Genomic DNA, 23,670 nt, shown 5'->3' on the forward strand with positions numbered 1-23,670 from the left:
ACTTCCCTACCACGGACGTCAAGCTCACTGGCCTATAATTACCTGGGTTATCCCTGCTACCCTTCTTAAATAACAGTACCACATTCACTATCCTCCAATCCTCAGGGACCTCACCTGTGTCCAATGAAGAGACAAAGATTTCCGTCAGAGGCCCAGCAATTACATCTCTTGTCTCCCTGAGCAGTCTAGGATAGATGCCATCAGGCCCTGGGGATTTGTCAGTTTTAATGTTACCTAAAAAACCTAACACTTCCTCCCTTGTAATGGAGATTCTCTCGAACGGGTCAACACCTCCCTCTGAGACACTCCCAGTCAACAAGTCCCTCTCCTTTGTGAATACCGATGCAAAGTATTCATTTAGGATCTCCCCTATTCCCTTGGGTTCTGAGCATAATTCCCCTCCTTTGTCCCTGAGAGGTCCGACTTTTTCCCTGACAACTCTTTTGTTCCTAACATATGAATAAAATGCCTTAGGATTCTCCTTAATCCTGTCTGCCAAGAACATTTCGTGACCTCTTTTTGCCCTTCTAACTCCCCATTTGAGTTCTTTCCTACTCTCTCTGTATTCCTCCAGAGCTCCATCTGTTTTCAGTTGCCTGGACCTAACATACGCCTCTCTTTTCTTTTTGATCAGATCCTCAATTTCCCTGGTTATCCACGGCTCTCCAATCCTACCTTTCCTATCCTTCCTTTTTACAGGCACATGCCTGTCCTGCAGCCTTATCAACTGTTCCTTAAAAGACTCCCACATGCCAGACGTGGACTTACCCCCGAACAGCATCTCCCAATCAATGGCCACCAATTCCTGCCTCATCTGGCTATAGTTAGCCTTCACCCAATTTAGCACCCTACCCTTAGGACAACACTCGTTCTTGTCCATTACTATCCTAAAGTTAACAGAGTTGTGGTCACTATTTGCCACCTTGAAACATAGAAACATAGAAGAACTACAGCACAAACAGGCCCTTCGGCCCACAAGTTGTGCCGAACACGTCCCTACCTTCTAGACCTACCTATAACCCTCCATCCTATTAAGCTCCATGTACTCATCCAGGAGTCTCTTAAAAGACCCTATTGAGTTCGCCTCCACCACCACTGACGGCAGCCGATTCCACTCGCCCACCACCCTCTGTGTGAAAAACTTACCCCTAACATCTCCCCTGTACCTACCCCCCAGCACCTTAAACCTGTGTCCTCTCGTAGCAGACATTTCCACCCTGGGAAAAAGCCTCTGAGAGTCCACCCGATCTATGCCTCTCAACATCTTATACACCTCTATTAGGTCTCCTCTCATCCTTCGTCTCTCCAAGGAGAAAAGACCGACCTCCTTCAGCCAATCCTCATAAGGCCTGCCACTCAATCCAGGCAACATCCTTGTAAATCTCCTCTGCACCCTTTCAATCTTTTCCACATCCTTCCTATAGTGAGGCGACCAGAACTGAGCACAGTACTCCAAGTGGGGTCTGTCGAGGGTCTTATATAGCTGCATCATTATCCCCGGACTCCGAAACTCAATCCCTCAATTGATAAAGGCCACATGTTCCCCTACCGAAACTTTGACGACCTGACCGGGCTCATTTCCCAGAACTAGATCCAGTATAGCCCCCTCACTAGTTGGGCTATCTACATACTGTTCCAAAGAACCTTCCAGTACACATTTTACAAATTTCTCCCCGTCCAGACCCCCAGCCCTAAGCACTTTCCAGTCTATACCAGGGAAATTGAAGTCTCCCACTACAACAACCCTATTTTTTCTGCACATATCCAGAATCTCCTGACATATCCATTCCTCCACTTCCCGTGGGCTGTTGGGTGGCCTGTAGTATACCCCCCTCAGATTTAGTTTCGGACAACATTGGAATTCAATTTCAGCAGAAGTGTGATCAGGTGCACACTCCATTAATAAATCGGTTAAAGCTTTAAACGAACGGTGAAAATACTGAGCATTGATGTGTTAATACTTCACCCGACTGTTTGAACCATTTCCTTTGTGTGTTCCTATTCTTTTGAATAAACACCAAAAATAAAATAAACTCTTTCGCAATAAAAATCAAAAAGTGCTAGAAATACTCAAGTAACAACTGTGAAGAACCATTGGATCCTGATTCAGATCAAAGGTCATTGGCTGAAGGTTCTCTCCAGGCACTGCCTGACCTGCTGAGTTTTTCCAGCATTTATCTGTTTTTATTTCAGGTTTCCAGCATCTGCAGTATTTTCGATTTGTAAACACAGTCAGTATCTTGGCATTGATTGTGCTTATTCTTGGTCAGTTTGATTATCTGCTCTGAAATCCCAGGGTGAAATGTTTCAGCACTGTCGCAGGGGGGCGGGGATGGAAAATGCAACAAACTGTTCAAATGTCCATTGATTTAAGTGGAAAAGAAAATCAGACAGGCGGGAGGGGCTGTAAAGTTTCTTCAACTTTGAGTTCGGTCCTTTCCATTCTAAGGCTGCACTTTTCCGTTTCATATTGACAAATTACATTTTGAATCTCTGCTCCCAATGAGAATGTTAAGAAAGCAAGGACCAGTGTAAACCGAACAGGCCAATCTAAATCCTCAACTCTCATCGAGTGAAGATTTACATCAGTAATGGAGCCTTGCAAAAGTCTCCTTTGGTGCGTTCTAGACTGAAACACCATTCACTTGGAGACGATAAGTTTGTTTTAGCAATTCCACCGATTAATCTACCGACAAATATCACCGATCGACTCCCCAAGATGTGCTTCCTGCAAAAGTCACTGTAGGAATTGGTAAATCACCCGAATTATTAACATCTCTGCATCATGCAGCACAGTGGCAGAATGGTTAGCACTGCTGCTTCACAGCTCCAGGGACCCGGGTTCGATTCCCAGCTTGAGTCACTGTCTGTGTGGAGTCTGCACATTCCCCCCGTGTCTGCGTGGGTTTCCACGAGGTGCTCTGGTTTCCTCCCACAGTCCAAAGATGTTTGGGTTAGAAGTGTGTTGGCCATACTAAATTGTCCCTTAGTGTCCCTGGATGCGTGGGTTAAAAGGATTAGCAAGGTAAATATGTGGGGTTACGGAGATAGGGTTTAGGTGGGATTGTTGTCGGTACAGACTCGATGGGCAGAATGGCCTCCTTCTGCATTGTAAGGATTCTATGATTTCATCAATTTCAAACAATACTTAATGTTTGTGTGGTTTTGCCCTTAATTGTCAGAGTTAATGCAGAAAGTTCAAAACCGTCTTGAAATCAGAACATTTTACAGTAAATGTTCTGTGTACACATTTCTAGAATAGCGCTATAATACTGCATCGATTTAACAACAACCAAGTCTCCATTCACTGCAGCGGGACTGGAGAATCCCAGTGACGGGTGAGGTCAGAGAATCCCAGCCTTTATGTTTACAGGAAGTTAGATATAGAACTTGTGGTTGAAGGCATCAAAGGATATGTGGAAAGGCAGGTTCAAGCTACTGAGTTGAACGATCAGCCATGATCAGAATGAATGATGAAGCAGGTTCGAAGGTCAGAATGGCCTCCACCTCCTCCTATTTTCTATGTTTCCATGAAGGAACATAGGCAACTTGCAATGGCACTTTGTTTTAAAATATTGAACTTTCTCCTCCTCCTAACTCCAGGCAAAAAGTGAGTTGGGTTGATACAGAGCAAAGTAGGGAGGGAGCGATTCGTGTCAGTAGTGGCTGAGGGTAAGAGTGATTTTTTTTACCTTACTTTTTAGCTGAGTTTTTTTTCAGTTAAACAGGAAACCGGAAGTAGGCCGCGGGGAGGCCTGGGAAGGTTTTATTTTGCCCAATAAATTTGAACGGGGAGGTAACCTGAAACTCTACACCTGTAGAGTCCCCCACCCTCCCCTCTCCTCTAACCTAAAAGAAAGGCTTGGAGTGAGAGCAGGTAAGGTTTTTTTTCTCTTTCTTTCGTTTCTTATTAAGGGGAGTAGCAGGGATGTCAGTGCAGGCAGTGCAATGTTCCTCCTGTGGGATGTTTGAGGTGAGGGACACCAGTGTCCCGGCTGAGTACACCTGCAGGAAGTGCACCCAATTCCAGCTCCTTGAAGACCGTGTTAGGGATCTGGAGCTGGAACTGGATGAACTCAGGATCATTCGGGAGGCAGAGGCAGCTATAGATAGAAGCTACAGGGAAGGAGCTAGTCCTAAAAATTATGATACGTGGTGACGGCTAGAAGGGGTAAGAAGCAGTCAGAGCAGCGATCTCCTGGATCCCCTGTTCCTCTGTATAACAAGTATTCCGTTTTGGATACTGCTCGGGGGGGGGACGACTGAACAGGGGTAAGCCATGGGGTACAGGTCTCTGGGACAGAGTCTGTCTTTGTTGCTGAGAAGGGAAGGGGGGGAGAGGAGTAGAGCATTAGTTATTGGGGACTCCATAGTTAGGGGGATAGATAGGAGATTCTGTGGGAACGAGAGAGACTCGCGGTTGGTGAGTTGCCTCCCAGGTGCCGGGGTCCGTGATGTCTCGGATCGTGTTTTTGAAATCCTTAAGGGGGAGGGGGACCAGCCCCAAGTTGTGGTTCACATAGGCACCCAAGACATAGGTAGGAAAAGGGATGGGGATGTAAGGCAGAAATTCAGGGAGTTAGGGTGGAAGCTTAGGGCTAGAACATACAGAGTTGTTATCTCTGGTTTGTTACCCGTGCCACATGATAGTGAGGAGAGGAATAGGGAGAGAGAGCAATTGAACACGTGGCTACAGGGATGATGCAGGAAGGAGGGATTCAGATACCTGGACAATTGGGGCTCATTCTGGGGTAGGTGGGGCCTCTACAAATGGGATGGTCTACACCTGAACCAGAGGGGTACCAAGATCCTGGGGGGGGAAATTTGCTAATACTCTTCGGGAGGGTTTAAACTAATTCAGCAGGGGAATGGGAACCTGAGTTGTAGCTCCAGTGTACAGGAGGTTGAGAGTAGTGAGGTCATGGATAAGGTTTCAGCGTCGCAGGAGTGTACTGGAAGGCAGGAAGGTGATTTGAAGTGTGTATACTTCAATGCCAGGAGCATCTGGAATAAGGTGGGTGAACTTGCAGCATGGGTTGGTACCTGGGATTTCGATGTTGTGGCCATCTCAGAGACATGGATAGAGCAGGGACAGGAATGATTGTTGCAGGTTCCGGGGTTTAGATGTTTCAGTAAGAGCAGGGAAGGTGGTAAAAGAGGTGGAGGTGTGGGACTGTTAGTCAAGGACAGTATTACGGTGGCAGAAAGGACATTTGATGAGGACTTGTCTACTGAGGTAGTATGGGCTGAGGTTAGAAACAGGAAAGGAGAGGTCACCCTGTTGGGAGTTTTCTATAGGCCTCCGAAAAGTTCCAGAGGTGTAGAGGAAAGGATTGCAAAGATGATTCTGGATAGGAGTGAAAGTAACAGGGTAGTTGTTATGGGGGACTTTAACTTTGCAAATATTGACTGGAAAAGCTATAGTTCGAGTACTTTAGATGCGTCAGTTTTTGTCCAATGTGTGCAGGACGGTTTCCTGACACAGTATGTAGATAAGCCAACAAGAGGCGAGGCCACATTGGATTTGGTACTGGGTAATGAACCAGACCAGGTGTTAGATTTGGAGGGAGGTGAGCACTTTGGTGACAGTGACCACAATTCGATTACGTTTACTTTAGTGATGGAAAGGAATAGGCATATACCGAAGGGCAAGAGTTATAGCTGGAGGGAAAGGAAGTTAGGATGCGATTAGATGAGATTTAGGATGCATAGGTTGGGGAAGGAAACTGCAGAGGATGGGCACAATTGAAATGTGGTGCTTGTTCAAGGAACAGCTACTGGGTGTCCTTGATAAGTATGGACCTGTCAGGCAGGGAGGAAGTGGTCGAGTGAGGGAACCGTGGTTTACTAAAGAAGTTAAATCTCTTGTGAAGAGGAAGAAGGAGACTTATGTAAAGATGAGACGTGAATGCTCAGTTAGGGCACTTGAGAGTTACAAGTTAGCCAGGAAGGACCTAAAGAGAGAGTTAAGAAGAACCAGGAGGGGACATGAGAAGTCTTTGGCAGGTAGGATCAGGGAAAACCCTAAAGCCTTCAAAAGGTATGTCAGGAATAAAAGAATGACTAGGGTAAGATTAGGGCCAGTAAAGGACAGTAATAGGAAGTTGTGCGTGGAGCCTGAAGAGATAGGAGAGGCCCTAAATGAATATTTTTCATGCAGGAAAAAGACAATGTTGTCGAGGAGAATACTGAGACACAGGCTATTGGACTAGACGGGATTGAGGTTAACAAGGAGGAGGTGTTAGGTGTTGGGGGGATAGTCCTCTTTGTTGCTTTGGAGAAAGGCAGAGGTGTGACTGGTGACAGGATTTTTGGGGTAAGATTTAATTTAAAGTACTTTTTCGCGGGTGTTATTTATTTATTTAATTATTTTTAAATTTTGGCGCGAAACCGGCAGTGGCCCCGGGTTTACTGGGAGGGTCAAAAGTGATATAAAAGTCAGTTAGTTGGGGGGATAGTCCTCTTTGTTGCTTTGGAGAAACGCAGAGGTGTGACTGGTGACAGGATTTTTGGGGTAAGATTTAATTTAAAGTACATTTTCGCGGGTGTTATTTATTTATTTAATCATTTTTACATTTTGGCGCGAAACCGGCAGTGGCCGCGGGGTTTACTGGGAAGGGTCTTTTGAGTTTTCTTTAGTGCACGGGAGGTTTAAAAGGCAGGCCCCACTATCTAACGGGCAGCGTTGGGAGCGGGCAGCGGAGTGAGAGGGAGCTGAGTGAGAACTGAGGGGCTTTGGCTCATCGGGCTTAGGCAGAAAGGGCGAGCAGGGGTGAGTTTCTTATTTCTTATTTACAATTTACTTTTCTCTGTGTACCTTGGAAGAAAGGGTGAAATATGAGTGTTAAGCCAGTGTGGTGCTCGCAGTGCAGTATGTGGGAGGTCCTGGAGGCATCTGGCCTCCCGGACATCTACATCTGTGAGGGGTGTGCCGAGCTGCGGTTCCTGAGGGCCCGTGTGAGGGAGCTGGAACTGCAGCTTGACGATCTTAGGCAGGTGAGGGAGAATGAGGAGGTGATAGACAAGAGCTATCATCAGGTGGTCACACCAGGGCCACGGGAGGAGGCCAAGTGGGTGACAGCCAGGAAGGGTAAAACACGGGTGATTGAGAGCACCCCGGTGGAAGTGCCCCTACATAACAAGTACTCCTGCCTGAGTACTGTTGGGGGGGACAGCCCATCTGGGGGAAGCAGCAGTGGCCGTGTCTCTGGGGTGGAGTCCGGCCCTGTAACTCAGAGGGCTAAGGAAAGGAGGAGGAAGGCGGTATTAATCGGGGACTCGACAGTCAGGGGGATGGACAGGCGATTTTGCGGAGGCAGGCGGGAGTCTCGCATGGTGGTCTGCCTCCCTGGGGCTGGGATCCAGGATGTCGCTGGGCGAGTCCCAGAAATCCTGAGGTGGGAGGGAGAGGAGCCGGAGGTAGTGGTACATATTGGTACCGCTGATGTGGGTAAGAAAGGGGAAGGGAACATGAAAAAAGAGTATAGGGAATTAGGGAGACAGCTGAGAAGGAGGAAAGCAAAGGTAGTAATCTCGGGATTGCTGCCTGTGCCACGGGAAGGTGAGGAAAGGAATGGAGTGAGGTGGAGGATGAATGTGTGGCTGAGGGAATGGTGCAGGGGGCAGGGATTCAGGTTCCTGGACCATTGGGACCTCTTTAGGGGCAGGTGTGACCTGTATACTAAAAACGGGTGGCACTTGAATCCCAGGGGGACCAATATCCTGGCAGGAAGGTTGGCTAAGGCTACTGGGGAGAGTTTAAACTAGATAGGTTGGGGGGAGGGGATCAAAGTGACGTGACTGAGAGTGAGGAAGGTAGCTCGCAAACAGAGAAGGGTTATAGGCAGTGCAAGAGGGCAGGTGGACTGGGAATAGAGAAGGGGAGAGGTCAGACCATAGGATTGAGATGTGTCTACTCTAATGCCAGGAGTATAGTGAATAAACAACTAGCTAAAGGAGGAGAGGGCTTGGGAGATGTTAGTAGCGCTTCAACAAACCGGGTCCAGATAAAGGCTGGCATAAAGACACTTTGCCTGAATGCACGAAGCATTCGAAACAAAGTAAATGAGTTGATGGCACAAATCCATACAAATGAATATGATCTAGTGTCCATCACAGAAACGTGGTTGCAGGGTGACCGGGACTTGGAACTGAATATACAGGGTTATCAGGCATTTAGGAAGGATAGACAGGTAGAAAAAGGAGGTGGGGTAGCTTTGTTAATAAAGGATAATATCAGGACGGTAGTGAGAGACGACATAGGCTCTAAGGAGCAAAACGTGGAATCGTTGTGGGTGGAGATAAGGAATAGTAGGGGGAGAAAGACACTGGTAGGCGTGGTCTATAGGCCCCCAAATAATAACTTAGAGGTGGGGAGGGCTATAAACAAGCAAATAAAGGATGCATGCAAAAGTGGAACGGCAATAATCATGGGGGATTTTAACCTACATATTGATTGGTCGATTCAAATTGGACGTGGAGGGCTTGAGGAAGAGTTCTTGGAATGCTGTCGGGATTGTTTCATTGAACAGTATGTTATAGAACCTACGAGAGAGCGAGCTATCTTGGATCTGGTTCTGTGCAATGAGACAGGTAGGATTAAGGATCTTCTTGTGAAGGATCCTCTTGGGATGAGTGATCATAATATGGTGGAATTTCTGATACAGATGGAGGGTGAGAAAGTAGGGTCCCAAACCAGTGTCCTCTGCTTGAACAGAGGGGAGTACGATAGGATGAGGGTGGAATTGGCTAATGTAGACTGGGCGAGCAGACTGGTAGGTAGGACAGCTGAAGAACAGTGGAGGATTTTTAAGGAGATTTTTTTAAGTACTCAGCAAAAATATATTCCGGTGATAAAGAAGGACTGTAAGAAAAAGGATAACCGGACGTGGATAACGAAGGAAATAAAGGAGAGTATTAAAATAAAATCAGATGCGTACAGAGTGGCCAAAAATAGTGGAGAATTAGTGGATTGGGAAAGCTTTAAAGAAAAACAAAGAACGACTAAGAAAGCGATTAAGAAAGGAAAGATAGATTATGAAACTAAACTAGCTCAAAATATAAAAAATGATAGTAAAAGTTTTTACAAGTATATAAAAAGGAATAGAGTGGCTGGAGTGAATGTTGGACCCTTGGAAGATGAGAGGGAGGATTTAATAGTGGAAAATGAGGAAATGGCTGAGACTTTAAATAAGTTCTTTGTGTCGGTCTTCACGGTGGAAGACACAAATAGTTTGCCGAATATTAGAGATCGAGAGTTGGTGGGAGGGGAGGTCCTTAATACAATTACTGTTACTAAGGAGGTGGTGCTTGGTAGACTAATAGGACTGAAGGTAGACAAGTCCCCGGGCCCGGATGGAATGCATCCCAGGGTCCTGAAAGAAATGGCTGAGGTAATAGCAGATGCGTTCGTAGTAATTTATCAAAATTCGCTGGACTCTGGGGTAGTGCCGGCTGACTGGAAAACAGCTACTGTTACGCCGCTGTTTAAAAAAGGAAGTAGACAAAAGGCGGGTAACTACAGGCCGATTAGCTTAACGTCCGTAGTTGGGAAGATGCTAGAGTCCATTATTAAAGAGGAAATAACAGAGCATCTGAATAAGAATGGTTCGATCAAGCAGACGCAGCATGGATTCATGAAGGGAAAGTCGTGTTTGACGAATCTACTGGACTTTTATGAAGATGTCACTCGTGCGGTTGACAGAGGGGAACCGGTGGATGTGGTGTTTTTAGATTTCCAGAAGGCGTTCGATAAGGTGCCTCACAAAAGGTTGCTGCAGAAGATTGGGGTACACGGAGTTAGGGGTAAGGTGTTGACGTGGATTGGGGATTGGCTATCTAACAGGAAGCAGAGAGTTGGGATAAATGGGTGCTTTTCTGGTTGGCAGTTGGTGACCAGTGGCGTGCCGCAGGGATTGGTGCTGGGGCCTCAATTGTTTACCATTTACATAGATGATCTGGAGGAGGGGTCTGAATCTAGGGTATTCAAGTTTGCTGATGACACGAAGGTGAGTGGGAAAGCGAATTGCGTGGAGGACGCGGAAAGTCTGCAGAGAGATTTGGATAGGCTGAGCGAGTGGGCGAGGATCTGGCAGATGGAATATAACGTTAGCAAATGTGAGGTTATCCACTTTGGAAGAAATAATAGTAAATTGGAATATTATTTAAATGGAGAAAAATTACATCGTGCGACTGTGCAGAGGGACCTGGGGGTCCTTGTGCACGAATCGCAAAAACTCAGTCTGCAGGTGCAGCAGGTGATCAAGAAGGCGAATGGAATGTTGGCCTTTATCGCGAGGGGGATAGAATATAAAAGCAGGGAGGTCTTGCTGCAACTGTACAAGGCATTGGTGAGGCCACAACTGGAGTACTGTGTGCAGTTTTGGTCCCCTTATTTGCTAAAGGATATATTGGCCTTGGAGGGAGTGCAGAGAAGGTTCACCAGGTTGATACCGGAGATGAGGGGTGTAGTTTATGAGGAGAGATTAAACAGATTGGGTCTGTACTCGTTGGAGTTTAGAAGGATGAGGGGTGATCTTATAGAGACATATAAGATAATGAAGGGGCTGGATAGGGTAGAGGTGGAGAGATTCTTTCCACTTAGAAGGGAAACCAGAACTAGAGGGCACAGCCTCAAAATAAGGGGGGGCCGGTTCAGAACAGAGTTGAGGGGGAACTTCTTCTCTCAGAGGGTAGTGAATCTCTGGAATTCTCTGCCCATTGAAGTTGTGGAGGCTTCCTCGTTGAATATGTTTAAATCACGGGTAGATAGTTTTCTGATCAATAAGGGAATTAGGGCATATGGGGAGCAGGCGGGTAAGTGGAACTGATTCGCTTCAGATCAGCCATGATCTTGTTGAATGGCGGGGCAGACTCGAAGGGCCAGATGGCCTACTCCTGCTCCTATTTCTTATGTTCTTATGTTCTTATTAGATAGGGTGGATAGTGAGAGCCTTTTTCCTCTGATGGTGATGGCTAGCACGAGGGGACATAGCTTTAAATTGAGGGGTGATAGATATAGGACAGATGTTAGAGGTAGGTTCTTCACTCAGAGAGTAGTAAGGGCGTGGAATGCCCTGCCTGCAGCAGTCGTGGACTCATCAACATTACGGGCATTTAAATGGTCATTGGATAAACATATGGATGATACTCGAATAGTGTAGATTAGAGGGGTTTTAGATTGGTTTCACTGGTCGGCGCAACATCGGGGGCCGAAGGGCCTGTACTGCGCTGTAATTTTCTATGTTCTATGTTTGTTTTTCTCGGTCACAAATCTCATTCTGAGTAAATGAAGAAGTACAAATTGGAAAGTTGAACCAGATCAGATCACAAACACTCCCAGTTTCAGGACATGAGCTGTGGGTTAATGCAACACCTCACCTACAGGGGCCTTGATTTAAACTATTTGTATCAATATTATTACTGACAGAAATGCAATTTACTGTGGAATATTTGTCTTGCTGTGTTCAGCACTCGAATAGGGAGATTAGTCGCACTCTGTGTTCTCAGCTCTCCTGCATCTTTAAGTTATTTCCAAATTCCACGGCTGTGAATGGGGACAAAAATGAGAAAATTGATATCAAATGTGTGGCTTTATATTAAGGTGCTGGCATTAACATGCAAATTGATTAGGTGTAGTCCATGGATAAAACACTTCTAAATGGTCTTGATGCATTGCATTAATTTAAATGCAAATTGCAGTCACAATGAGCAGAAGGATGTGTGAAAAATCCATTCTTAAACTAACTTCTCAAAACACAATCTTGCTTTTCTTTAGTAGTTTTGAAAACCACAGGAAGAATTTAGCGTTAAATATCATTCCTAAGCTGCAGAGTTTCTGATATAACTTTCGGTATGACATTGTTAAAATAATTAATTGCTGTGAGCCAGCAGTGGATCAGTCTGCGATTAAAATAAAACAATTCAACAACAAGTGTGCAAAAATGTTCTGAAATCTATAAAATTAAGCAAGGAGATGAGGGTTGCTCAGTGAATAAGCGATTACTTCCAGAATGGAAGGTATCACTCTTTATTAACGGCATGGTTTGAATCTGGATGTTGTGTTTCTGTGTATCAAGAATCTCAGTAAGAAGTTTAACAACACCAGGTTAAAGTCCAACAGGTTTGTTTGGTAGCAAAAGCAGATGCAATTTTACATCTCATCCGCTTCATCCTGGACCACAATATCTTCACCTTCAACAACCAGTTCTTCATCCAGACACACGGAACAGCCATGGGGACCAAATTTGCACCTCAATATGCCAACATCTTCATGCACAGGTTCGAACAAGACTTCTTCACTGCACGGGACCTTCAACCGATGCTATACACTAGATACATCGATGACATTTTCTTCCTTTGGACTCATGGTGAACAATCACTGAAACAACTCTATGATGACATCAACAAGTTCCATCCCACCATCAGGCTCACCATAGACGACTCTCCGGAATCGGTTGCATTCTTGGACACGCGCATCTCCATTAAGGACGGTCACCTCAGCACCTCACTGTACCGCAAGCCCACGGATAACCTCACGATGCTCCACTTCTCCAGCTTCCACCCTAAACACGTTAAAGAAGCCATCCCCTACGGACAAGCCCTCCGAATACACAGGATCTGCTCGGATGAGGAGGATCGCAACAGACACCTCCAGACGCTGAAAGATGCCCTCATAAGAACAGGATATGGCGCTAGACTCATTGATCAACAGTTCCAACGCGCCACAGCGAAAAACCGCACCGACCTCCTCAGAAGACAAACACGGGACACAGTGGACAGAGTACCCTTCGTTGTCCAGTACTTCCCCGGAGCGGAGAAGCTACGGCATCTCCTCCGGAGCCTTCAACATGTCATTGATGAAGACGAACATCTCGCCAAGGCCATCCCCACACCCCCACTTCTTGCCTTCAAACAACCGCACAACCTCAAACAGACCATTGTCCGCAGCAAACTACCCAGCCTTCAGGAGAACAGTGACCAAGACACCACACAACCCTGCCACAGCAACCTCTGCAAGACGTGCCGGATCATCGACACAGATGCCATCATCTCACGTGAGAACACCATCCACCAGGTACACGGTACATACTCTTGCAACTCGGCCAACGTTGTCTACCTGATACACTGCAAGAAAGGATGTCCCGAGGCATGGTACATTGGGGAAACTATGCAGACGCTGCGACAACGGATGAATGAACACCGCTCGACAATCACCAGGCAAGACTGTTCTCTTCCTGTTGGGGAGCACTTCAGCGGTCACGGGCATTCGGCCTCTGATATTCGGGTAAGCGTTCTCCAAGGCGGCCTTCGCGACACACGACAGCGCAGAGTCGCTGAGCAGAAACTGATAGCCAAGTTCCGCACACACAAGGACGGCCTCAACCGGGATATTGGGTTTATGTCACACTATTTGTAACTCCCACAGTTGCGTGGACCTGCAGAGTTTCACTGGCTGTCTTGTCTGGAGACAATACACATCTTTTTAGCCTGTCTTGATGCTCTCTCCACTCCCATTGTTTTGTTTCTTAAAGACTGGATTAGTTGTAAGTATTCGCATTCCAACCATTATTCATGTAAATTGAGTCTGTGTCTTTATAAGTTCTGTTTGTGAACAGAATTCCCACTCACCTGAAGAAGGGGCTTAGAGCCTCGAAAGCTTGTGTGGCTTTTGCTACCAAATAAACCTGTTGGACTTTAACCTGGTGTTGTTAAACTTCTTACTGTGTTTACCCCAGTCCAACGCCGGCATCTCCACATCATATCAAGAATCTGTCCACCTCTGCCTTAAAAATATTCAAAGATTCTGCTTCAACTGCCTTTTGAGGAAGAGAATTCCAGAGATTCACCACCCTTTGAGAGACAGAATTTCTCCTGATCTCTGTCTTCAATGAGCGATCCTTTATTTTTAAACAGCGACCCCTAGTTCTACATTCTTCAACAATCCTCTCCACATCCACTCTGTCAATATCCCTCAGGATCTTAAAGGTTTTGATCAAGTTGCCTCTTACTCTTCTAAACTCCAGGCGATACAACCTAGCCTGTCCAACCTTTCCTCACAAGGCAACCCACCCATTCCTGGTATTCATCTAGTAAACCTTCTCTGAACTACTTTGAACACATTTACATCTTTCCTTATATAAAGAGACCTATACTGTACACAATACTCCAGATGTGCACTCACTAATTCCCTGTACAATTGAAGTATAACCTTCCTACTTTTGTAATCAATTCCCCTCACAATAGTTTATTTATTAGTGTCACAAGTAGGCTTACATTAACATTACAAGGTAGTTACTATGAAAATCCTCTAGTTGCCATAGTCCGGCGCCTGTTCGGGTACACTGAGGGAGAATTTAGCATGGCCAATGCACCTAAAAAGCACGTCTTTCGGACTGTGGGAGGAAACCAGAGCACCCGAAGGAAACCCACACTGACATGGGGAGAACATGCAAACTCTGCACAGACAGTGACCCGAGGCCAGGAATCAAACCCGAGTGCCTGGCACTGTGAGACAGCAATGCTAACCATTGTGCCATCGTGCACTGTAAACATGACATTCTATTAGCTTTCCTAATTACTTGCTGCACCTGCATATTAGCCTTTTATGATTCATGCACATGGTCACCCCGATCCCTCTGGACCTCAGAGCTCTACAATTTCACCATTTGGATAATAAGCTTTTTTTACTCTTCTGCCAAAATGGACAACTTCACATTTTCCCACATTATACTCCACTAGTCTAATTTCTGCCCACTCAATGATTCTATCTACAGCCTTTTAATGTCTCCTGATGTCATCTTCACAATTTACTTTCCTACCTATCTTTGTGTCATTAGCAAATTTAGTAACCCTGCTTTCAGACCCTTTGCACAAGTCATTTATATCAATTGTAAAGTGTTGAGGCCCCAACACTGATCCATGTGGCACACCACTCGTTACATACTGCCAACCAGAAAAATACCCATTTCTGCCAACGCTTTGTTATTTTACCAACACGCAGAAGGTTTATCTAACGTTTCTAAATTCTTGACATTCCTTTGAACAATCTCCAGTCTAGTGAAGTTCGATGACATCCATATCTTCACTTTTTGTTTCCCGAGTTGCCTTACCAATCAGACAGATCACATTCGGTGAACTCATTGACCACAACCAGGATTTCTTTTTAATGATCCAAGTAGAATGTTCTGTTAATGTGATTGGTTACATCAGGAAGGGCTGTGTGGTGATCCAATGCCCTGTGGAGTCACTCCAAGAGCAGTAAGAAGTCTCACAACACCAGGTTAAAGTCCAACAGGTTTATTTGGTAGCAAATACCATAAGCTTTCGGAGCGCTGCTCCTTCGTCAGATGGGGTGGATATCTGTTCTCAAACAGTGCAAACGGACACAGAAATCAAATTACAGAATACTGATGAGAATGCAAATCTCTACAGCCAGCCAGGTCTTAAATGTACAATGTGGGTGGAGGGAGCATTAAACACAGGTTAAAGAGATGTGTATTGTCTCCAGACAGAACAGCTAGTGAGATTCTGCAAGCCCAGGAGGCAAGCTGTGGGGGTTACTGATAATGTGACATAAATCCAACATCCCGGTTTAGGCCGTCCTCATGTGTGCGGAACTTAGCTATCAGTTTCTGCTCAGCGACTCTGCGCTGTTGTGTGTCGTGAAGGCCGCCTTGGAGAACGCTTACCTGAAGATCCAAACCATAGGCTCTCACTGGTTTAAGATCCAATTCTCAGTGCAGGCAAATGGAAATTGAATGAGAATGGGAATTCTTTTCAATCATTTTCACAGTGGATGGATTAAAATCTTTAATTTGCTGTAAAGTAGTTTTACTATCACTGAATTGACTATAAATAATCTCCTGTGAATTCTGCATGGCAGTTTTTACTGTGAGCAATGATTAAAACATGTTTACTTAATCAGCTTAGTAAACACGTTTACTCTTCAGCTCATTTGGCTGAGAGGTAGGTCTCTTAATGAGAATAAAGGACAAAATCATTCATCCAACATCAGTAGAAATCTGTGACTCACTGGAATCAGAAAATAATCAACCTTTCCCTTTCTTATTTCTGGTCCACATTCACTGATTTTATTCAACTGAAAGAAAAGAATTTCAAATTTATTCTTGAGATATTTTTATTTTGCTTTTCATTTTTATATTTAATAAGAAAGAAAAATTAGAATCTTTTCTGTAGGTTCAGAGTCTATTTTATTCATTAACTATAACGGAGCAAGGTTATTAACTGAAACGATCTCAGTTCAAGCATGGTCACTGAACACAAACAATCAAACAAAATACAAAATCACTAATGACCAATGTTAATTATTTTAACATTCAAAAACTACCCACTAACCCTTCCTGATAATTGTAATTATATTCGAATCTCAGACTATGATATTTAATTCATATTTAATTAAGCTAATATTTAATTGTGATTATATTCAAGTCCATGGAGGGGGGATTCTCCACCCACTGAAAGTAGGGGTATCAGGAACAGTGGAGGGGTGAGGGAATTGGGCAGAAAACCCAAACTGGCTTTAAGGCAGGTAGGATTTCCTATATGAAACCTTGGTTAGGCCACATTTGGAGTATTGTGTGCAGCTCTGGTTGGCAGACTAACCGAAGGACGTGGAAGCTTTGAAGAGAGTGCAAAGAATGTTCCCCAGGATGTTGCCCTGTGTCGAGGGTGTTGGCTATGAGGAGAGGTTGAATAAACTAGGATTGTTTTCACTGGAAAGACAGGGGCTTAGGGGAGACCTGATAGAGGTCTACAAACCTATGAGAGGCGTAAGCCAGTGGATAGTCAAGGGTTTTTTCCAAGGGTGGAAGTGTCAATTACAAGGTGAGAGGAGGAAAGTTTAAGGGAGATGATGTGGGGAAGCTTTTCATGCAGAGAGTGGTGGGTGCCTGGAACGCGCTGCTATAGAAGGTGGTGGAAGCAGGCGCATTAGCAACATTTAAGAGGCATCTGGATGGATACATGAATAGGGAGGGAATAGAGGGATACGGACCGAGTAAGGGCAGAAGATTTTTTTAGTCTAGTTAGGGCATCATGATTGGCACAGGCTTGGAGGGCCGAAGGGCCTGTTCCTGTGCTGTACTTTGTTTTGTTCGTTGTTCCTCGCTCAGTTGTTTCCGCTCTCTCCAAAAGCGTAACAGGGATCCTCACTTTAAAAGTCAAGATCTCCATTAGCAACAGGTTGACTATTGTCTATCCACCGTTTATACCTGATTACCGTCCATGTTAAACTGTCCATTTATGCTGACATACAGCTCCCGGGGTGAGAGGGCCATGCCCAGGAGGTACCCCAGCATTGCTACTGGGGGTAGTACCATAGGGATGTGACCAGACAGTGCCAGTGGGTAGTGCTGAGGGGGGAGGGGAAGGAGGGGGGAGGGTTCCATGGTGGGAATTCCGACTGAGAGAGTAGATGCACTATTAGATTAGGTAATAAAAGAGGAATGGCTTTTAGGCAGGTTCAAGGCAAGAGAAACTTCCTGAAATAAAAATCACCAAACTAACTTTTGAGCATTCAATTTCTTCCTGTGACAGCAGTTTACATTAGAAAGCTCCACATGAAGTCAGCAATGTTTCTAGGATGCTATAGGGTCTGAAGTGATGCTATTGAACATTATAGATGTTATGTGATGCTATAGGATCCGATAGAATGTCAACTAAAAGAGAGTTGATGGAAATATTCAGCATGCTGTTTCTGGGAATATTGTGCAGTGCTCCATCGCCTGCTATTGTTCAGGAAAAGCGTTACTGGGAATCACCAGAAGCACCATCGACAATGCATTGAAAGCTGCCTGGGGCCCAGTCTGCTGGCTCAACACTAATCCTTGGTGCTAACATGTTAACACTGCACAGAGAGGAAGTCCAGATTTCACAAAGCTGGGCACAGCATCTTTAACCACACCCTCATTCAGCCTTCATCCATCAATGAAGAACCAGGTTGCTAAAAGGTTCAGCCAGCTGCTCTCTTGATGATACACTGTTAACATTGAACACATCTTTCTTGATGCAAAGCCCCAGATCTGATGCTATCCTGGCTGAGATCTGCAAGGCTGGAGGTCAATGCTTAGTCAAGAATCTCACTCAATCTTTCAGTTTATGTGGGAACAAGGAACCACCTACAAGAATGCAGAGATGCTTCTTTGTTCATCTAAACAAACAGAAACAGGCATGTAAACTCACTGGCTCCAACGCACCCCTCTCTGATGAGCTCAATGCATTCTACGCCCATTTTGAGCAAGAGGTCAGTGAGAGCATGCCCTCCACCCTGGAAGCCCTGGATGAACCTGTATCTGGGGTCACCATTGCAGACATCAGATCAGCCTTCTCGAAAGTCAACCCATGGAAAGTGACTGGCCCGGATGGGGTACCCGGACGTGCACTCAGATCCTGTGTGGATCAGCTGGCGGGGGTATTAGCAGACATCTTCAACCTTTCTTTACAACAAGCTGAGGTCCCTATCTGCTTCAAGAAGACGACCATCAACCCAGTACCAAAGCAAAAGCAAGCAGCGTGCCTTAATGACAATCGGCCGGTGGCTCTGACACTTATCATGATGAAGTGCTTTGAAAGGTTAGTCATGGCACAAATCAATTCCATCCTCCCGGACTACCTGGATCCACTACAGTTTGCCTACCGCCGCAACAGGTTCACAGCAGACACCATCTCCCCGGCCCTGCACTCAACCCTAGAACACCTAGATAACAAGGACACCTATATCAGACTCCTATTTATTGGCTATAGCTCAGCCTTCAACACTATTATTCCCATGAAACTCATCTCCAAACTCCGTGGCCTGGGCCTCGGCACCTCCCTCTGTGACTGGATCCTGAACTTCCTAACTCACAGACCACAATCAGTAAGGATAGACAACAACACCACCTCCACGATCAACCTCAATACTGGTGCCCCACAGGGCTGTATCCTCAGCCCCTTACTATACTCCTTATACACCTATGACTGTGTGGGCAAATTCCCCTCCAACTCGATAGGAGAAGCTCACCCAGGATCACCAAACCTGCAAAACCAAATATAAATGTTTGGGGCTGCCTTTGAACACAAGTGCAAATCAGAGGCAGAGGAAATCCTGAGCCAGCCACTGGTCCAAAACTCAGTCGTCTGCGGGATCCTGTCTTATTTACAGCAGAACCTTCTGGATGCAGGTCAGTCTTAGCAGTCACTACATACCCAGCGGAATCCCCGCAAACACCGCAGACATTATCTTCATCTGAAAGGATGAACAGGAACACGATTGTTCAGGGATGAGATTACTGGGAATGTTGAAAATAATTCTCAATCCTCCTGGTTGTACCTTCGCCATTTCAGTCAGTGTCATTTACTCTACTGCTTATCTTGTACTGCACCAATTATGCGGAATTCCACAGACTAGGAATGCTTTAGAAGCCATTGCTGGTTATAAATTACTCTCTTGCCTGAGTTAAGGGAAATCTCAGCCCCCTCCCCCAGCCCCCTCCCCCAGCCTCCTCCCCTCCCCCACAGCCCCCTTCCCCAGCCCCTTCCCCAGCCTCCTCCCCCACAGCCCCCAGTGAGATTATCCAATCATCTCAGTGGAATTATGAACCTTCCCAGTATGCACCTGGTGGTCAGGCCTACCAGAGCAGCTCAGATGAGTGGATTGCTCAAGGGAGGGACAGTCATACCCGGGTGTTGTCGCCTGGCACTGCCTTCTGGCAGGTCAAATCAGGAAGGGCGCGATGAGGTGTCTGACGCACAACAGACAAACAAATGAAGTCAGAGAATGTGGAGTCGGTGACAAGCAGCAGAACAGATTGAGGCAGAGTGTGAGGAATGTGTCATTATTCAGAGTGACAAAAGATTTTTTAACCTGTGAAATTCCAGTACTTTTCCCACACAATGCCCTGCGACTCTAGGATTCGCTGAGGGTAACAGCCTCTGTGCATGCACAATCTTCACTGTGTTCTTCAATCTGTTTTCCCCTTTTATCTTTCTCTCCATTCTTTCCTGTAATCCTTTAGAAGTTCCCTTTTCCCAGAATTGATCAAATCCATTTTTTATTTTTATGGCTACTATATTCTGTCTCATCTATTTACAATCTTCCAATTGTATATGTTCCCAATGGAAATGCAATAGCAAACTTCAAACCACTTATTTTCTTTACCTGTGGAAGTTGTGCGTGGAGTCCGAAGAGATAGGAGAGGCGCTAAATGAATATTTTTTGCCAGTATTCACACAGGAAAAAGACAATGTTGTCGAGGAGAACACTGAGATACAGGCTATTAGACTAGACGGGATTGAGGATCATGAGGAGGAGATGTTAGCAATTCTGGAAAGTGTGTAAATAGATAAATCCCCTGGGCAGGATGGGATTTATCCTAGGATTCTCTGCGAGGCTGGGGAGGAGATTGCAGAGCCTTTGGCTTTGATCTTTATGTCGTCATTGTCTACAGGAATAGTGCCAGAAGACTGGAGGATAGCAAATGTTGTCCCCTTGTTCAAGAAGGGGAGTAGGGACAAGCCTGGTAATTATAGACCAGTGAGCCTTACTTCTGTTGTGGACAAAGTTTTGGAAAGGATTATAAGAGATAGGATTTATAATCACCTAGAAAGGAATAATTTGATTAGGGATAGTCAACACGGTTTTGTGAAGGATAGGTCATGCCTCACAAACCTTATTGAGTTCTTTGAGAAGGTGACCAAAGAGGTGGATAAGGGTAAAGCAGTTGATGTGGTGTATATGGATTTCAGTAAAGCGTTTGATAAGGTTACAAAGAACAAAGAACAAAGAACAGTACAGCACAGGAAACAGGCCCTTCGGCCCTCCAAGCCTGTGCCGCTCCTTGGTCCAACAAGACCAATCGTTTGTATCCTTCCATTCCCAGGCTGTTCATGTCACTATCCAGGTAAGTCTTAAACGATGTCAGCGTGCCTGCCTCCACCACCCTACTTGGCAGCGCATTCCAGGCCCCCACCACCCTCTGTGTAAAAAACATCCCCCTGATATCTGAGTTATACTTCGCCCCTCTCACCTTGAGCCCGTGACCTCTCGTGATCGTCACCTCCGACCTGGGAAAAAGCTTCCCACTTTTCACCCTATCTATCCCCTTCATAATATTGTACACCTCTATTAGATCTCCCCTAATTCTCCGTCTTTCCAAGGAGAACAACCCCAGTCTACCCAATCTCTCCTCATAGCTAAGACCCTCCATACCAGGCAACATCCTGGTAAACCTTCTCTGCACTTTCTCTAATGCCTCCACGTCCTTCTGGTAGTGCGGCGACCAGAACTGGACGCAGTACTCCAAATGTGGCCTAACCAGCGTTCTATACAGCTGCATCATCAGACTCCAGCTTTTATACTCTATACCCCGTCCTATAAAGGCAAGCATACCATATGCCTTCTTCACCACCTTCTCCACCTGTGTTGCCACCTTCAAGAGAGGAAGTGTTAGGTTTTTTAGGGAACATTAAAACTGACAAAGCCCCAGGGCCTGATGGCATCTATCCTCGACTGCTCAGGGAGACGAGAGGTGAAATTGCTGGGCCTCTGACGGAAATCTTTGTCACTTCTTTGGACACGGGTGAGGTCCCTGAGGATTGGAGGATAGCGAATGTGGTCCCGTTGTTTAAGAAGGGTAGCAGGGATAACCCAGGTAATTATAGGCCGGTGAGCTTGACGTCCGTGGTAGGGAAGTTGTTGGAGAGGATTCTTAGAGACAGGATGTATGTGCATTTAGAACGGAACAATCTCATTAGTGACAGACAGTATGGTTTTGTAAGAGGGAGGTCGTGCCTTACAAATTTGGTGGAGTCTTTTGAGGAAGTGACAAAAACGGTTGATGAAGGAAGGGCCGTGGATGTCGTCTATATGGATTTCAGTAAGGCATTTGACAAAGTCCCTCATGGCAGGTTGGTTAAGAAGGTTAAGGCTCATGGGATACAAGGAGAGGTGGCTAGATGGGTAAAAAACTGGCTTGGCCATAGGAGACAGAGGGTAGTGGTCGAAGGGTCTTTTTCCGGCTGGAGGTCTGTGACCAGTGGTCTTCCGCATGGCTCTGTACTGGGACCTCTGCTATTTGTGATATATATAAATGATTTGGAAGAAGGTGTAACTGGTGTAATCAGCAAGTTTGCAGATGACACGAAGATGGCTGGAATTGCGGATAGCGAAGAGCATTGTCGGGCAATACAGCAGGATATAGATAGGCTGGAAAATTGGGCGGAGAGGTGGCAGATGGAGTTAAATCCGGATAAATGCGAAGTGATGCATTTTGGAAGAAATAATGTAGGGAGGAGTTATACAATAAATGGCAGAGTCATCAGGAGTATAGAAACACAGAGGGACCTAGGTGTGCAAGTCCACAAATCCTTGAAGGTGGCAACACAGGTGGAGAAGGTGGTGAAGAAGGCATATGGTATGCTTGCCTTTATAGGACGGGGTATAGAGTATAAAAGCTGGAGTCTGATGATGCAGCTGTATAGAACGCTGGTTAGGCCACATTTGGAGTACTGCGTCCAGTTCTGGTTGCCGCACTACCAGAAGGACGTGGAGGCATTGGAGAGAGTGCAGAGAAGGTTTACCAGGATGTTGCCTGGTATGGAGGGTCTTAGCTATGAGGAGAGATTGGGTAGACTGGGGTTGTTCTCCTTGGAAAGACGGAGAATGAGGGGAGATCTAATAGAGGTATACAAGATTATGAAGGGTATAGCTAGGGTGAACAGTGGGAAGCTTTTTCCCAGGTCGGAGGTGACGATCACGAGGGGTCACGGGCTCAAGCTGAGAGGGGCGAAGTATAACTCAGACATCAGAGGGACGTTTTTTACACAGAGGGTGGTGGGGGCCTGGAATGCGCTGCCAAGTAGGGTGGTGGAGGCAGGCACGCTGACATCGTTTAAGACTTACCTGGATAGTGACATGAGCAGCCTGGGCATGGAGGGATACAAACGATTGGTCTAGTTGGACCAAGGAGCGGCACAGGCTTGGAGGGCCGAAGGGCCTGTTTCCTGTGCTGTACTGTTCTTTGTTCTTTGTTCAAGGATTTGTGGACTTGCACACCTAGGTCCCTCTGTGTTTCTATACTCCTGATGACTCTGCCATTTATTTATAACTCCTCCCTACATTATTTCTTCCAAAATGCATCACTTCGCATTTATCCGGATTAAACTCCAAATGCCACCTCTCCAGCCAATTTTCCAGCCTATATATATCCTGCTGTATTGCCCGACAATGCTCTTCGCTATCCGCAAGTCCAGCCATCTTCGTGTCATCCGCAAACTTGCTGATTACACCAGTTACACCTTCTTCCAAATCATTTATATATATCACAAATAGCAGAGGTCCCAGTACAGAGCCCTGCGGAACACCACTGGTCACAGACCTCCAGCCGGAAAAAGACCCTTCGACCACTACCTTCTGTCTCCCCACGGTTCCCCACGGTAAGCTATTGCAGAAGATACAGAGGCATGGGATTGAGGGTGATTTAACGGTATGGATCAGAAATTGGCTAGCTGTAAGAAGACAGAGGGTGGTGGTTGATGGGAAATGTTGATCCTGGAGTTCAGTTACTAGTGGTGAACCGCAAGGATCTGTTTTGGGGCCACTGCTGTTTGTCATTTTTATAAATGACCTGGATGAGGGCGTCGAAGGATGGGTTAGTAAATTTGCGGATGACA

The sequence above is a fragment of the Mustelus asterias genome, chromosome 2 (genome assembly GCF_964213995.1).
Source record: "Mustelus asterias chromosome 2, sMusAst1.hap1.1, whole genome shotgun sequence".
NCBI lineage: Eukaryota > Metazoa > Chordata > Chondrichthyes > Carcharhiniformes > Triakidae > Mustelus > Mustelus asterias.